At 45.4% G+C, this 18,133-nt stretch overlaps 1 protein-coding gene across 4 annotated transcripts in view; it reads right to left on the bottom strand.

Annotated features, from left to right (window-relative positions):
• Positions 1–9,572, bottom strand: part of STAT3 (signal transducer and activator of transcription 3) — a 67,617-nt gene extending 58,045 nt beyond the window's left edge. For all 4 annotated transcript variants that reach the window (XM_045781596.2, XM_045781598.2, XM_045781597.2 and 1 more), the window contains exon 1: positions 9,350–9,572. The gene's annotated coding sequence lies outside the window, so the exon portion shown is untranslated. The remainder of the gene's footprint in view (positions 1–9,349) is intronic.
• Between the last annotated feature and the right edge of the window lie 8,561 nt (positions 9,573–18,133).

Raw genomic sequence — 18,133 nt, 5'->3', positions numbered from 1 at the left:
CCCTCAGGGATCTGTGGACCACACTCTGAGAACGGCTCCTGCAGACAACTCGAACAGATGAGCAGCCCATCGGAGACAACAATACAGAAACCAAAAACAGCTCCTGCCCCACTTGCCCAAGGACACAAAATAGCCTGTTGTTTTAGGATTGGAGTGGTCGAAATTACGGAAGCCAGGCCCTAGCATCATAGGCATATGAACAGCAAGCTTTCAAAAAAAAATGAGTGCGTGGCTGGCACTGGGTGAGGGTGGGAAGTTGCAGTATTTCTACCTGTCCAAGTGACAGACTGGATTTCATTTGATGACACAGCTAGAGTTCGCCCCAGAATTAAAGTTTCAGAAGAATGTGCACTGTTAACTGTAAAGCTACACTGCTTTTTTTTTTTTTTAAGATTTTATTTATTTATTTGACAGAGAGAGAGACAGCCAGTGAGAGGGGACACAAGTAGGGGGAGCGGGAGAGGAAGCAGCAGGCTCCCAGCGGAGCAGGGAGCCCGATGTGGGGCTCGATCCCAGGACCCTGGATCACGCCCGGAGCCGAAGGCAGACGCCTAATGACAGAGCCACCCAGGCGCCCCTGAAAAGCTACACTTCTAAACAGTATGCATATGATGGTTAAAACATTAAAAGTATAGATGTACAGATTTATTCATATGTGCCCAAACAAATATGAGGATATTTACCATAACATTGTTTTCTGTCTTTAGATTCCACAGTCTATGACTATCATTAGGAGAGTAAATAAATTATTAAAAAAAAAAAAAAAAACTAAAAGAAAGGGGTACCTGCCTGGCTTAGCCAGTAGAGCATGTGACTCTTGATCTTGGGGTTATGAGTTTGAGTCCCACATTGGGGAGGTAGATTGTACTTAAATAAGAAAAATCTAAATTAATTACGGCATCCATAGCCTAGAATACTATGTAGATCTTAAAAACACCAGACAGGGGTGCCTGGCTGGCTCAGTCGGGACAATGTGCAACTCTTGATCTCAGGGTTATGAGTTCGAGCCCCAAGTTGGGTGTAGAGATTACTTAAAAATAAAATCTTAAAAACAAACAAAAAAACATGAGACGAACATATTCACATGGAGTGTTTACTAAGATAAACAAAGTGACGAAAAGTAAGATACAGAGTTATGTGTACAATGTACTACATTCTTTGGGAAGGGAAAAAAGAGAGAGAAAATAACATGTTTGCATGCATACAAATGAAATCACTCTGAAAACAGTAAGAAATGGGTAACTAGCTGTCCCTGGGAAAGAGAGGATAAGGTAAAAAAACAAACAAACAAACAAAACTTTCCACTTACTACAAACCTTTTTGTACTGATTAAACTTTTTCTTTTTTTTTTTTTCTCTAAAATATTGCTTTTAGCATGAAGAAAACTGGAGTCTGGAACCGAAAAACAAAACTGATATATTCTTGCAGCAAATCTGTGGTTAAGACTAGCTAGCATTCATCTTTCCTAGGGAAAGGGGAAGTAGTTTAATGCACAGACTGTATGGTGTGTGGGTTTTTTCTCTATCCCCTACCTCCAGCCTCATTCTCCCTTACTCGGAAGATATTCTCACTGGGTATATAAGAATGGTACTCTCATTGTAAAGCTTAAGGTAAACTGAGGTGGAAGTCTATGGAATCACACAGGTCACTTCTGACCCAGGCACCTTGGAGATTTCTGCAGAAATAGGATTTTAATTAATAAGCTTTGCTTTTTAGAGCAGTTTTAGGTTCAGAGCAAAACTGAGCATAAAGTACAGAGCTCCCATAAACCATCCCCCCAGCCCCGAACAGGCACAACGTCGCCCACTATCAATGTCTGGCACCACAGTGGCACACTGAGAAACAGGAATTTCAGATGGCTCCGTGAACCCAATATTCTCCAACACAGTTATTAGGACCTTATGGTGTCCCACGTGTTTCTACCCACTTACAGTCCACTCTTACTTATGCACTTAAATGCAAAGGGACAATAACACATAGAATTAAGAATAAATATTGGTATCTGCGGGGCACCTGGGTTGCTCAGTCGGTTGAGTGTCTGACTCTTGATTTTGGCTCGGGTCATGATCTCAGGGTTATGGGATCGAGCCCTGCATGGGGCTCCACGCTAGGCGAGGGGCCTGCTTGGGATCCTCTCTCTCCTTCTCCCTCTGCCATTCTCTCTCTCCTCCTCTAAAAAAACAAAAAACAAACCACAAAACAAAACAAAAAAAACCCATAAGTTCCCAAATTAAACAGAATGTGATACCTGTTTAAAAGGGGGGGGGGGACACGTGGGTGGTTCAGTTGGTTAAGTGTCCTAGACTCTTGGTTTCGGCTCAGGTCATGATCTCAGGGTCCTGAGATAGCGCCTCACCTAGGGCTCAGGAGTCTGCTTGTCCCTTTCCCTCTGCTCCTTCTCCTCTCTCTCACACACATACAAATAAATAACCTTTTTTTAAAAAAGGATAAATAGTAATATTTGGCTCCAGGATGCTTCAATTATTCCACCTGCCCCTGTGAATAAAGCAGTCACTGTCCAAATTATGTTTTATTTGGGTTAACCTTTCAGTAAATTTGCTTTCCCTAAACATATTGATAAAAAGGGGCCCAAATATCAAACGGATTTGTCAGATAAAAATCAGTGTGAGATTAAATATTTATCGTGTCTAAACCACAAGTAGAAAAAAATTCAAAGGCTGACTATTTTAATGCTAACTCAACGCAATATTGCACTCTGGTTTACAGGAGAGGTAATGACACAGCTAACATCTGGGCTTTGGAGTTTTGAGGATTACCCTGGCAGGGAGAGAAGGGGAGAACAAAGGAAAGTCTTATGCTTTTCATTCTGTCATAAAAACAGCATATGCTAAACAGCAAAACAAAAGTAATATTAGAAAAGATTCGAAAACCATGCATTTTAAGAAGCTTTCACCTAAGCAGGTGCTCAAATTCAGACTCAAATCCTCCATTTCTCATAACCAGAATGAGTGGTCAGGATACCAAAAACTAATAAAATCAGTCAACAAAGCGGGAAAACAGGTGGTTAACACCAGACTGGGCAGGGTTTTCCTACATTGAGCTCACCTTCGCTAATCTCAATCAGTTTTCAGAAATGGCTTTTACAAAAACTACCCAAACATCCCCCTAATAATTTGTGCTCCTCCTCCACAATAGGGAAGCCATGTATTTACCAGAAGGTTTACTTTCTCTTTCAAGCTCTGCTGGCTTCCTCCTGCCCCACATACGCCCTAGAAGCAACTGGGCGGCCTTTCTTTCCTGGCTTCTCGGATCCCGAACTGGAGAGCCAGTGTGAGAAAACCTGTTTCAGGGAGAAGCTGAGTGGTTCTTCTTAACCACAAGGCTATTTTGAATACAGATGCGTTTGCAAAGGAAAGTTACAGGACAAGAAAATAAAGCTCTACTCCTCCGGTGAAAACACACACACACACACACACCCCCCTACAGATGTGAAGGGACAAATCACCTCCTAGCCTCGGACAGGTCATTTAATCCGCTTGGGATGCGCCACACCCCCAAACAGTATGTGGCCCCACCTTCCGCGTCTGACTCCTCTCCCCGCAAACCTGCAGCATCATGTGCACTTTTGGTGTTAGGAACTCCAAGGGACTGTTCAAATTCCTAAGGCGTAGTACATTTTTAATGTGTCAAATATTCCTTAAAATAAATGGCCCACAATCACAGGCTTTGGAAGATGCAAAGAGAGCTGTCACAAGGGCATTCGTGTCAACAGGAATTTACGGTTTGCCTATTCGTTGTACGTGACAGCCTCCATCTCCTCCTCCACCACAATGTAAATCCCCCTGGTCCCTATTCATTTAGTTTTTTCCTATTAGGTTAGAATCTCCCAATTACTCCTTCTTTCCTTTGGGTCATTAATGGCTACCATGAATCATAACTTGCCTGACTTTGTAGGTAGACAGATACTGCAGTTTTTAATATTAATTATGAGCACTCAAATTTTAGCTATCTGCCAGGCACTGTGCAAAGTACTTTATATACATTATCTTGCGGGGCGCGCCTGGCTGGCTCAGCTGGTACAGCATGCGACCCTAGATCGAGGGGTGCTGAGTTCAAGCCCCATTTTGGGCATAGAGCCTACTATAAATAAAGAAAGAAACAGGGGTGCCTGGGTGGCTCAGTTGGTTGGGCGTCTGCCTTTGGCTCAGGTCATGATCCCAGGGTCCTGGGATCCAGCCCCGCATCAGGCTCCCTGCTCAGCGGGGAGCCTGTTTCTCTCTCTTCCTCTGCCTGCCTCTCCCCCTGCTTGTGCTATCTCAAGTAAATAAATAAAATCTTTAAAACAAACAAACATATACACATACATATATACACACATTATCTTGCTTATCCTCACAAGTTCCCTACAATGAAGCCTGGTATCTGTATTTTATGGCTAGAGAAACTGCCCAGAGAAGTTAAAGCAACTGACCCAAGGTCTAAGAGGTGCTGGATTTGGAATTAAAGCCCAAGGAGTCTGACCTCACAGCCCATTCTTTTACCTCCTATAGCAACTCTGGATCATGAGACCCTTAAACACACGGCCCAAGCTTTTGACACTCCGACGTTACCTTCAGAACGCTCAAAAGAAGTTCCTTGTCCAATGTAGTTATCAAGTCAAAGGACAGGTAAAAGTTCAGTGATTAAGAGAGTCATTTATTCTTATGGGTGGGGTAGCAGAAAGAAAAGCCAGATAATCCAAACCTTATTGTATTTTGCGAGTAGATTTGCCTTCCTTATTGTTTTTTTATTAGGCTATTAAAAAGAGATTTGCAATAAATATGTCCAAGATAAATTGCTAAGTAGGAAAAGGTGCAAAAAATCTGGAGAAATACACACCATTAACCATTAATACAACTATTAACAAGATATATATAAAATACACATAGTTTATAGTTCTACAAATTTAAATGTTTAGTAATAGCACATATTTCTTTTGTAAACAGGACCAAACAACTTAGTTTTAATGACATGTGAACCCACAAGGAACAGAAGAGAAGGGGGAAGAGCCGGAGCTCGGCAGTTTCCTCTCCCCTCAGTCGAGTCCTCCTAAATTAAGAACTTACACTTTAGCTCCCTGGACACCCTCTGCTGTTTTAAGCCTCTGCACATTCATGTCCCCTGGCCTTGAACGCAACGGTTCACCACTCAACTTTGTCAGGAGAATTCCTATTCATCCTACAAAACCCCGTTCATAGGAGTTCCAACCTGATAAAGTCCTGTGATAAAGCCTTTTTCTCACTCCTGAAGAGAATGAATCTCTTTTCTGGGACATTTAGTAAGAACTTAGAGATCTCTGGAGTTCTTACTGTGTGCCAGGCATTATGCTAAGCATTTTATCTATATTATCTCACTACATCTTCAACAGGCCTAGGAGACATGCACTGCTATCCTCTACTTTGACAGATAAGAAACTGACACTCAGGGGCACCTGGGTGGCTCAGTCGTTAAGCGTCTGCCTTCAGCTCAGGACCTGATCCCCGCGTCCTGAGATCGAGCCCAACATCAGGTTCCTTGCTCCACTGGGAGCCTGCTTCTTCCTCTGCCGCTCCCCCTGTTTGTGCTCCCTCTCTTGCTGGCTGTCTCTCTCTGTCAAATAAATAAATAAATTCTTGAAAGAAAGAAAGAAAGAAAGAAAGAAAGAAAGAAAGAAAGAAAGAAAGAAAGAAAGAAAGAAAGAAAGAAACTGAGACTCGGGTTCTGAGGAGGACGTAGCCGATCCAGGATCTGATCCCAGACCTGTCTGACTCCACAGCATCAGATGTGAACCTCTTATCCTGTCACCTCCCCTGCGTCCATCCTGAAGCAACATACACCCTGGTCCGCACAAGGCCCCTCGTTCCGTAAAAAATAGGAACCATATTTCATTACCCTTGGATACCGCCCAGCACAGTAATTGGCTCTCAGTATAAAATGTTTGCTGATAATAAATAAATTAATTAAAACAAAATAAAATGAAATGAAATGCTTGCCTGACCTAAGAGTTGTGATAATCCTAACATAAAGAACTGAGCAGAACAGAAATTCATTCTTCCCCATGCTGTTCCTTTTAAAAACTAGAGACGTTTCGAACTACCGACCACCAAAGTACCATGTGGCCACCCAGACTAAAGTGCACCAGAGTAAGCCAAGGCTCCTAGTGACAAATGTGTAACTGCAATATTAATTCTTTTCACCATAACCAAGAAAGACTGAGATTGCCCGACAATGTCATCCTGCTGGATCTCACCAAGGCTGCTCCGGGCACCAGGACTCCTTCAAGATTTGGGGATGTCCCTCAAGGGCTCTTTTGGTGGTTTTTATGAATGACCCAAGAGTTATAGTAAAATCGTTTAAATATGGAAGACATAAAATATGAGTGGCCACTTACAGCCAATCAAAAATCCTAAAAGACACTTCTGCACTTAAACACACGAGTCTGATAAGTCAGAACACCTCTTTGGGTGCTGGCCCAATTTACAGGCTCAGCCCCAAGGCCAACTCCCCTAGGGCAGAGGCCATGGGCACTGATCTACTTTGTACAGATCAACCAATGCCAGGCACGTCCCCGACACATAGTAGGCACTCCATAATTAAACACCAACACTTGGCCTCACAAATCTCTGACAGGACAAAACCTGAAACTCCAGGGTCTGCCCTTCAAGGCCTCTTATGAGCAGACACTCCTCCCCTACCTACCTTTGTAATCTACCAGGATTTTGTTCCTACTGCACCACCATTCCTCCTCACCCCCAATTCTTTACACCTATCAAATTCCAGCTATTATTTGGGACCCAGATCAACTCTCTTCTTTGGCAAGAAGACTTCCTAGACCATTCCAGGCCTCATAACCTCTCCTTCTGAAGACCTGTAGCACTTAGTGCAGCACTTCCAACAGAACTTTCCAGGACAACGGAAAGGTTCTTTAGCTGTGCTATATATATACTTTAATACGTAACAACTACCTTGTTGGATGGTACAGGCTTAATGCCTCACCACCTCTTTGAGGACATGCTGCCCTATAGGGATAAAGCATTTATCGAGTCCCCTGAGAGGACTGCAAGTCCTGTGAACAAAGCCTCTGATTCTTCATGGCAACTTTCACAAAGTTGCAAAAAGCAAATATTTGTTGATCTGTACGCCACCTCTGAGGAAACCATAAGGTAAAAAGGTGCTGGCCTCAGCATCTGGAATGGTCACTACCTCTGCCCCATCTCACATCAGAAAGTCAAGACCAGCAGAGGCAGGGAGGAGAAAGCAACTTTCTGGAGACACAAATCATCACTGACCCAGCCACAAGGCACTCTGGATTAAGTGGCATTTTTCTCTCCCTCCATTAGCAAATAGCTAAATTCTGATGATAAACTACGCTGACTAAAAAGATAGTGACTTCCCAAGTTAGACACAGCAGATGGAAAAATAACCTAAGCATACCCTATTTCTACTTCTTCTTGCACCTGTTTATTGGCTATTTCCTTTGGAGTCTTACAGCCTGTTGGTGGTATTTCACTGTCCAGATAGATGTGAGAATTTCAGTGACACTTTTCCTAGCACAGTCTACACTCACTGTAAATCAAGACCTAATACTTAACCATAGATAGGTCAAAATAACACAAAGTATACCAAAGGTACAACTTCTACCACGATGACACTCTGCTGCCTTAGGCAAGAGCCTTGTTCCTTTGACCTCAGGTTCCTGATCTATAAAATGGGGTTAATGTCATGTGAACTATCTTCCCTTTGTGGCAAGTCATAGCTATGGACAGTTCTAAACAGTTATTCTTCCAAAAGTACTATATACAGAAATAAAAGATCTGTGAATTTGCTAGTGATTCTCTGTGGTGGATACGTCAATATATAGACTTTAAGATCAACCCTCCAATATCTAAAACATATTTTTTCCCGGTATTCCACACTTCCTTTCCCTACCCCGCGAGGCAAATGTCTGAGCAAAAATTCTGCTAGTACGCCAGTCTGGCACATATAACAAGGAAATAAATGTGTCGACTCAGGGAACACAGACGTATTTAATATAAAACAGAAATTTGGCTGAATCAAGTCATAACAGTCTAAATCCACATATGAGAGATTGAGATGATTTATAGTTCTGATTTATTCCAACCAATGCTTTACCAGCACAGCCAGCCAAAAAGTTACAACCCATACACAGAATATAGCCCATAGGTGCACACAGGATAAAAACCAGCAGATACACCTTATGTACATTTTAATTTTTTTAAAGAAGTGTGTCAATACCACACACGCACTTGATGTAACACAGAAAGATGTGTACTAAACATGGAAAAAGCAACTTGGATGACAGTTTGAATTTTGCTAACTTAAGCCCAATCATACCCCCCAATCACAGGTAAAGTTTGCACACATGGCTTTGCCAAGGCCAGCCTGTCTTTGTTTCCCTCTGCCTTTACCCAACATCTTGGCTCTAAGACAGAAAACTCCCACTCTCGATTGGTTCATTCTGTCCTATGCAATTAAGCAACACCACAATCCAGTAAACGCAAGGGCTCGATTATTTATCTTCTGGCCAAGTTTACCAGGTGTTTATAAAAGAACAATGTCAAGGAAGAAAGGTTTATTTCGCTCTAGAACTGGCTTAATGGGGGTTTTATTTTGCTTTGTTTTGTTTTTAGAAGGGGAGGAGGGAAGCAAGGTTTAATCTAGGGGGAAAAAAAAGACGGGAGGGAATTTAAAAAGAGTACAAGACTGTCAATTTCCCTACAGGAAACTTGATTCTTATGCAATAATCCTACCCACAACCAACCAGCCTGTGGGACTGTAGGGGGAAGACACCTATTCCTACCTCTAGAGGGGTAGAGCTGGCTCCTAAAGGAGAGGGAACAGGGCAAGGCCGAGGAACTGGCTCAGCCGGGAGCCGCCGGGCACCGCCGGGGAGAGGGGAAAAAGCTCTTTGCAACACCCCCACCCTCTGCCCGTGATCTCTGCCGGCGTGACAGTTGCTCCTGTGGCGGAACGTCCCCAGAACCTCAGGGAGCAGGAAGTCGGGGGGCTGTCCCTTACTCCTGCCACCCCCACCCTGGAATGCCCTCGCCCCACTGTCCTCCCCCTTAAGCCCATTTTCTCTCTTCCTCGGCGTCTGCCCTTTTTCCAAAGAACGAAACTTCCTTCCAGCGCCCCCTGTCCCTTCAGAGGCCCGCTCCTGTCATCCCGGGAGTTGTCCCTTCAGATCGACCCTCGCGTCTCCACGTATTCCCCCCCGCCCCACTGAAGTTTCCATCCACAATTCCCCCAAACACTGCAGAGGCTCCCGGCCCCTCCCGCGCCCCCCCCCCCGGAATCCCCAGGCCTGGGGACCGTCGGGGGGGGCGGCCCCACCCTTCACCCCCTTCACCTGTTTCTCGCGCTCGGGCCCGATAGGCCGGGGCTGCGCTTGCGCCGGGGTGCGGGCCGCGGGGCTCCCTCAGGCCGCGGGGCCTCTCCTGGCAGACGCGGAGAAAGAGCGCCGAGCAGGGGTGCTCGTCAAGGATCCGGTTCGGGCTCGCTCGCTCTGCGGCGACGTCGGAACCCCAGACTCCCCCTCCCCGTCTACGCCGCGGCAGCTCCGGAAACCGCTGAATTACAGCCCCTCCAGCCAATCCCCGCCCAGCCCCAGCCTGGCAGAGACACGCCGCTGCTGCATAATTCATGAGACGGCCAGTTTTCCCGGCCACCCAGAGGCACTGGTGCATATACGGTACACATGAAGCCCCACCCACTGGCCAATGAGGAGAGCCTCTGGAGAAAGGGCGGGGCCAACATTCGGCTGGGAACGCCCCAGTGCTGGCTGTTCCGAGCGCTTAGTGCTCCTCCCTCCGCCACAGCAGCCGTAGAGCCGTGGCCTTGGGCACAGAAACCCGGGGGGAGGGAGGGAAGATGACGGAATGTCCTGCTGAAAACTCAGCTGAGTTCCTGGCAATGCGTGACGTCAGGACACTTTAAATGCCCCTGATGCGGCTCTCTCCTGCCTGCTTTCCCTTTTCCCAGTTCTTGGCACCACGTGGGGGCGAGGTTGCAAGCCACTTACCACGTGGAAATCAACCAGTTAGACAGTCCCCAGGTATCGCCAGATCCTCAGGGGGCCCGACGCCAGAATTGGGTTTCTGGGGACAGCAAAAAGAACATGGGTGACTCCCGCCTGCTTTGAACTTCAGTTTCTGCGTGAGTCGGGACACACACACCCGGAAACATGACGTGGAAATAGAGTAATTACTAGAGTGCGTGGGGAGAGGATAGTGGATTTAACCCTGTCCTCCGTTCCGTCGCTTCAAGCATCAAACGCCAACGGCTCGCACATTGGCGGGTTCACAAGAAGGCAGACGACAGCTCGTGTGAAGATTGACACATATACGCATTATTTTTATAAGTCTGAGATGAAATACTTGAAATTGCCTACCTTTTTCTTCTTCGTCTAGTCTATTTCGATTCCAAGTTCTACTGCATTGAAGCCAGTAGTTTATAGGAAATGTAGACATTTTACCTTACAAAATAGGGGATGTACCTTGCATAATGGAATGGGGGGGTGTGCGCGCGCTGACATTATCAGGGTTTTTTTAAATAACAGCTATTAAAATTTGTGTTTATTGTGTTTACTACAAAGAGGTATAAAGATGAAATCTAAACAGGGCCCTTACGGCACCATCCAGATAACCCCTGATGAGTTTTTTTTTTTTTCTTTTCTTTTTTTCAAGATGTTATTTCTTTGACAGAGAGAAAGAGAGCAAAAGCAGGGAGAGCAGCAGGAAGAGGGAGAGGGAGAAAGAGAAGCAGGCTGCCTGATGCAGGGCTTAATCCCAGGACCCTGGGATCATGACCCAAGCCAAAGGCAGACGCTTAACCGATTTGAGCCACCCAAACGCCCCTGATGAGTCTTTTTCAATGAAACTTTTCATTTCATGGTTCAATGAAACATATCCACGGTTCGAAAAATGAAGTAGTTCAGAAAAGTCAAAAATTAAAAACGAACATCTGTTGCCTTCTGGGGAAATTTTTCTCTATTTCTGATGAGAAAATCAATGACTCTTAACCTTCGGGGGGTGGGGGTGAGGAGGTGCTTCTGAGAGTTGGCTGGAGACTATGGATTCTAGCCCCAAGAAATTCACAGCACAGCTTTTATTCACAGACTCTGATGGTTCCCCAGATACCTAAAGCCCAGCCAAAGACTCCAGATTTGGGTCTTTGGACCACCTTAAATCCAAGCGAGAGGTGAAAGCATCTATAGCACAGTTGGTAAAGTCACTGGTGGTAGAATTGAGTTTCCCATTGTCCTCCTGTAGACCCAGCCCAGTCCCAGTGTGGAAATTACCGTATTTATCGGGGGCAGGGGGTGTTCCTGGGTTTATCGTCACCCCAGAACAGTAGAACAGATACCCTTACCTTCCATCTCACCTGAACTCTGCTTTGGCTGTGCTATTCCATGCAATTGACGGCCTTCCTAATAACATAAGGTCTGATACTTGTTTAGTTATTTACTGCTTACAAAGCACTTACTTATCTCTTTTCTTTTTCACAATAATTACGTGTAGCAGAGAGAAGCCATATTATTTACCAATAGAAAACTGAGGACAAAATAATGTGACACTCTCTGGGACGCTTGGGTGGCTCAGGTGGTTAAGAGACTGCCTTTAGCTCAGGTCATGATCTCTGGGTCCTGGGATCGAGTCCCACATCGGGCTCCCCCTGCTCTGCGGGGAGCCTGCTTTTCCCTCTCCCTCTGCCTGCTTCTCCCTCTCCCTCCGCCTGCTTCTCCCTCTCCCTCTGCCTGCCACTCCCCCTGCTCGCTCGCTCGCTCTCTCTTTCTCTGTCAAATGAATAAATAAAATCTTAAAAAAAAATAGCGTGACACTCTCAAGATCACAGAGATACTCAGAGGTATACCAGGTGGGTTTAGAGCCAGGGTTTTTTTTTTTTTTAAGATTTTATTTATTTATTTGACAGAGATAGAGACAGCCAGGGAGAGAGGGAACACAAGCAGGGGGAGTGGGAGAGGAAGAAGCAGGCTCATAGCGGAGGAGCCTGATGTGGGGCTCGATCCCATAACGATCCCATAACGATCCCATAACGCCAGGATCACGCCCTGAGCCAAAGGCAGACGTTTAACCGCTGTGCCACCCAGGCGCCCCTAGAGCCAGGTTTTTGTACTCCCCATCCCATAGCTTTGTTCCATCCACTCAAACACTGCCCTCCTCCCTTGAGTCCTCAGCGGATGGCCTTTGTTTCCCTCACTGCTCTCCCCTACATGCACACATAAAATGTTCCCCTGAGCCTATCCGTTCCACCTATAAAACCTCTCTCCAGCCCCCAAATGGCCTTTCTCCACACTACACCCAACCCCCCCCCCCCAGCTTACAGATGGCTTGCAGTTTCTCCCACGTAAGTCAATACTTTGACCTGAACTGTTTTGCAGCCTTCTTCTCTCCATCCACACACCTTACTTTATCCCCTTCCTCCAAACATGTCAACACCGTCTGTTACTTTATGCCTTTGCAGATCTTCCTCCCTCCGCCTGGAATGCCTTCTCTTCCCTCATTTCCAGCCAGAAAACTCTTACTCATTCTTCAAAGCCCAGTCCAACATTACCTCTTCAGGGCTTTCTGAGATTTTTCCTGGCAAAGTTAATTTCCTGCCTGACTCCTTTAGCAGCTTGTTTCCCCGTCCAGTATAGCGCTCTTTACCTTGGACTGCAACGTCTCCCTTAATTAGCTTACTTCCTGATAAATGAAATGAATAGTTAACACGTATTAAGTAATTACCATGCTCCAGGAATTGTGCTAAGCTTTTTACCTAGATTATCTCATTTGATCTTCACTGATACCCAGTGAGGTAGGTACTACCGTAATTCTCATTTTCAGCTGAGAAAATTGTTTGAGAAAGTGAAAGATGGGTCCAAGTTCCCACAACTAGAAACTATGGGCAAACTCAGAATGAGAATCAGATCTGGCTGACTCCAAAGCCTGGACTCTGCCTGCATGCTTAAAACACACCCCAGGGGTGCCTGGCTGGCTCAGTGGTAGAGCATTCGACTCTTGATCTCGGAGTCATGGGTTCAAACCCCATGTTGGGTGTAGAGATTACTTAAAATATATATATATATATATTCCTGTAGGAATATAGCTGTAGGTTCCTGGAAGCTTGAACCCCGTCTTTTTCATTTTCATTATTCCAGCATATAGCATCTAGCCCAGAACTCAGCTAAGCATGAGTTAAATATTGATAAACATATATTGAATAATCATGTCAGCAATAGCTAACATGAGTGTTTCTTATGAACTAGCCACTACTCTGAGCATATATTATGTAACCCAGCTATGAAGTCACTTAATCCTTATAATGACCCCATGAGGAAGACACTGTGATTTTGCAGATGAAGAATAGGAGGCTTACCCAAGGTTAAGCGACTTACCCAAGAACACAGAACTGGTAAATGGCAGAGCCAGGGTTCACATCCAAGTGTGTCTAACTTGAGAGCCCAAATAGCTGCTCTTTCTTGACTATATCCCCAGGCTTAACTTGGATTCCCAAGGAAAAGTCTAAAGGAGGGGAAAGATAAGGTGCCCACCTTCTGCCCAGCAAGTGAATAAACCAGGGTCCATGCCATGGACTGTAGCGGTTTATCAACATGTCTGCAAGTTCTTTGATACTTCTCCCATTTAAAGGCAGAGTCTGAATGCACTCCCTTGGTAACTCACCTCTAATAAATAGAATACAGTGGAAATGATGCTGCATGACTTCTGAGGTGAGGCCATAAAACACGATACAGCTTCCACATGACTCACCCTTGGGACACTCACCCTGGGAACAGTTTGAGGAAGCCCAAGCTATATATGGAGGCACCATGCAGGTGTTCTGGCTAACAGTCCAGCTAAGGCCCCTTGGACAGCAAGCATCCATGGTGACTGGAGCCAGCCCCCAGATGATTCCAGCCCCCAGCTTTTCAAGCCACCCCAACAGAGGCCAAGAGCAGCAGAGGTGAACCATTTTTGCTGAGCCTGACACAGATTACAAATTAATGAGCAAAATAAACGTTGTCATTGTCTTAAACTGGTTTTGGGGTGGTTTGTTACATAGCAATAAGTAAGTAGGATAAGTTTCTATTTATCATTTCAGAGAGACTCAGGAACTGTAAGCTAGATCAGGAATTGAGACTGCTCAGATTTTGTAAGGTTCTAGAAACTTTATTTACTCTCTCTTCCCTGGAGGGATTGGCAGTTAAACTCTAAATCAAGAAGACATGGCAAAGAAGAGATTTGGAGAAGCATCTTGGGGGTGACAAATGGGTCACCGTGGTGACCAAAGGGAGCAAGGGACAGCTTGTGTGTATGATGGGACCCCTGTGGGGCTCAGCAACAGAGAGGCTCACCAGACCTGCCCAACTCCCCCATCACTAAAATAATAGAGAAGAGCGTCTCTCCTTCCTCCTGTCTGAAGTACAGTCCTCCCTCCTCAATATTTTCAAGGCAAAGCTCTTTTCCTATGCTGCTTAAAACATCTTTCATACCATGTCATTCTGTCCCTTCAGTGGCTTCCCATGGGGCTTAGGATAAAACCGTTCTCCTTTTTCTTATCCCGTCAAGGCCCGGCCTATCCCACCAACCTCCCTCCTGCCCGCTAAATCCCAGCTAGTCCGTTTTCCACCGCAGGGCCTTTGCACATGCCATTCTTTTTCCTTCTCTAGCTTTGGCACATGGTAGTTCCTTCTCACCCTACTGGTCTCACCTGCTCAGAGAAGCAGGTGTAACTGTGTTGTGTAACTACCCCCACTGACAGTTGCTCCCAGTGTGTTAATAGCTATCTTTATGTGCTGTTTCCTGTGAACTCTTACCATTCTCATTGTATTTAACTGCATGAAGTTTCTTATCTGTCAGTTCCAGGAAAATGAATCTTACCTGTTTGCTGCTCCCTTGTCTCCCTAGTGCTGCGCACATCGTAGGTGTTCTTTAGATACTTAGTGAATGAGTAGAAGTGCTCTTGGTACCATCCTTCCCCTCTCTGAGTTTTATCAATTCTCCTCTCCTTATTCTTCTCTTCTGTCTCTGAAGATATTCCTTCTTTCCTATTTTGACCTTCAAGTTACCCCCCCTTCCCATGATGGCCCCCATTTCCTCACCTCCACTTGTTCTACCAAGGTGGCTTCTGTCCTTTTTCTCCATAGGACAGTGCTCTTGAAGGCCACCAGAGATATCCTCATCAAAGCTAAAGTCTTCTTCTCGTCATTTTATTTAACATGGCTGTAGAGTGTGGTACTGTCAATCATTTCCCCTGCTGTCTCCTAGACCTTCTTTCCTCCTTTGACCATTGTAGATGTCAATAGAAGCCACTGCATTAACTACAAAGCTGATGGGGCTGAAGTGAGACATGCTGGGTTTGAATCCTGGCTTTGACACAGAATGAACTGTGCAGCCCTGGCCAAGTTCCTTCCCCTCCCTGAGTCTCAGCACCCACATCTTCAAATGGAGAACAGAATTCTGACTTTGATTAGTTTGCATTAAAATGTCTTTAATCAGACGATAACCTCAAGTTAACTGTGAAGTATGGCTGATAAAAGCCTGATCCTGGCAGGGTCCTCTCCTCAGCCACCCCACCTATGCAGCCGTGTGACCCTGGGCCAGTTGTGCGACGTCTCTGAGCCTCGGTTTCCTTCTCAATGAAATAGGAACTATGAGACCACCTCCCTCAAAGGTCGTTGTGAAGATTAGATGAGATAACCTGCCGAGCATTCAATACAGCACCTGGCTCACAGCAGCCCCTCAATAGATGTTAGCTATCATTATCTATGCAATTTTTTAAAAAGATTTTATTTATTTATTTATTTATTTATTTATTTATTTATTTATTTATTTGACACAGAGAGAGAGACAGCCCAAGAGAGAGACAGCCAGAGAGAGAGGGAACACAAGCAGGGGGAGTGAAAGAGGAAGAACCAGGCTCCCAGCAGAGCAGGGAGCCCGATGCAGGGCTCAATCCCAGGACCCTGGGATCAGGCCCTGAGCCCAAGGCAGACGCTTAACGACTGAGCCACCCAGGCGCCCCATGCAATTTTTTTTTTTTAATTGCAAAATCAGGGAGACTCGTTGGAAGGAAACCGGGATCTCTCCCAAATTCCAATAAAGAGTTGAACAACCACACCCTGGGAAGGGCAACTTCAGGAATCTCACCAGAGGGAGTCTCTGTAAACATCTCACTCAAGCTCTACCCATCCTTTGTAAGGACTTGAAGCTGTTGGGGAAAGTGTTCAGTCTCTGTGGCTGTCAGATCAAAATTCTGAATCGCTGGCAGAGAGGATTTCATTGGCCCAGAAAGGACAAGATCTCCATCCTTGACAAGGCAGCTGTGGGCAGGGGCAGGCATCACGGTCACCCAGCGGAGACACAGCCCTGGAGGGAAAGGGCAGGGGCTTTTAAGAGCAGAGGGACATCCAATACCAATCAGAATTACCTGAGATAATGTTTATGAAAGTGCCCTGCACCCAGCGGGATGTCCTTCCCCACCTCTGACCACCCACGGTCCACTTTGCTGCTCCCCCCTTCCAATCCCCACGATCTCCTAAAGGTGGGCACTCCTGCCTTTAATTCTAAATTCCATCCTCTTCTCCCCCTGATTCCCTCCCTTGGCAAACGTATCTATTCCTAGCACTTCAAGGACCACCTCTCTTCTGAAAATTCTTTTGTGCTGAGTCTTATTAGGTGCAGATAAATTACTTTCTCTCCTGGGTCCGCAGCAATGTCCTCTGTAAAATGACACCTTCTGTTGCCTCATCTATAAACTAAAACCCTTTTTAGTTCCCACATTCCATAATTCTATTAACTGTTCCTCGATCATGCCTTCAGTTTTCCTGCCTCTGCCTTTCCGCACTCTGTCCCCTTTGCCTGGAGAATTTTCCCTGTCCCACATCACTGCTTTCATTCAATTACCTTTATTGAATACCTACCATGTTAGTAGATACCTCTTGGGTCCTGCCTGGCTCTCAACAAATCCTTCTTTCCCGGGAATTGCTCCTCTCCCCACTCTGCAATCCTACGCTGGAATGGGTCCTTGCAGCCACATCTGTATTACATAATCCTGTCCTTCTGGCCATAGATTATTAAATCCAGGGTGAACACTGATGTTAACTGCCTTAATCAGATTCTCTGTACCAGGAATCCTGACTTTAAAACTGAGAGGCACAGTGCCTGGGAGCCCTTAGGGCTGAGTTCCATTAATGTCAGCATGTTAGAGAAGGCTATCTATCAACTTCCTCTCAGAAGTCCCTGGAGATCCCCCTGGTTCCTATTCTTCCTACCTTAGCTGTTCAGCGATTCCTTGGAGTCCGTGGGATATCTTGGCAGCCTTCCAATGTAGGTTCCTTTATCCCTTTATGGCCAATGTCTTTTTCTTATATTTCCAACCAAATAAGCATTAACCACTGCAATATTTGAGACACCATTAGGCTCTGGTGACACAAAAATCATGTAAAATGCTATCTCAGCCCTCCAGCAACATCAATTTGAAATCCTACCCACGTTTAGGAGTGCAACGTAGAAGCCCCCTTCCTCCTTTATATGTCCCCATATTCCTCGAGCAGGATTAATCCCTCTCTAGTGTACTGCCTTTGTATTTTGCTTTACCTCTCTTACAGTCCTCTCCTGGAGCTGTTTTGTACATCTGCTTTTCCCAGTAATTGCAAACCCTTTAAAATCAAGAGCTAGATATGTTGTCTTTTTTCCGTCTCTTGGCTCTTAGCACAGTATCACAAACAGATCAGTGGGAAAGAACATCTGTTGTTTTGTCTGCCCATCATCCTCTCCCCTTTCTGTTGACAACAGCAACCCAATTTTCGTTTGGGAAATCAGCCTTCCTTCGCTCTCTATTCTATGATTCTAGAAGTCATACATAACCTAGATGTGGTCAGAGGCACAGTAATTCGGATTTATGACCTATCTCTGACCTTTAGGGCCAATGGACATCATATCTGCAATTCTGGCTGGAAGGATTTGGAAAGAAACCCTCTTAACTGGGGTTGTTTAGCTGTTAAGCCACAAGCCTATAGTTATTGATGGTCGTCTTTGCCAACCCATGGGGAAAATCTGATTATTAATCAAACAAACACAACGGAAAAGAGAAAATAGAAGGAGAGATAAACTCCCAATGATACTACATCAGA

This window comes from Ursus americanus, chromosome 23 (assembly GCF_024610735.1).
Source record: "Ursus americanus isolate L20-20 chromosome 23, mUrsAme1.1.p, whole genome shotgun sequence".
Taxonomy (NCBI): domain Eukaryota; kingdom Metazoa; phylum Chordata; class Mammalia; order Carnivora; family Ursidae; genus Ursus; species Ursus americanus.
The sequence above is the reverse complement of the archived record's forward strand: the minus strand, read 5'-3'. Positions and strand labels throughout refer to the sequence as shown.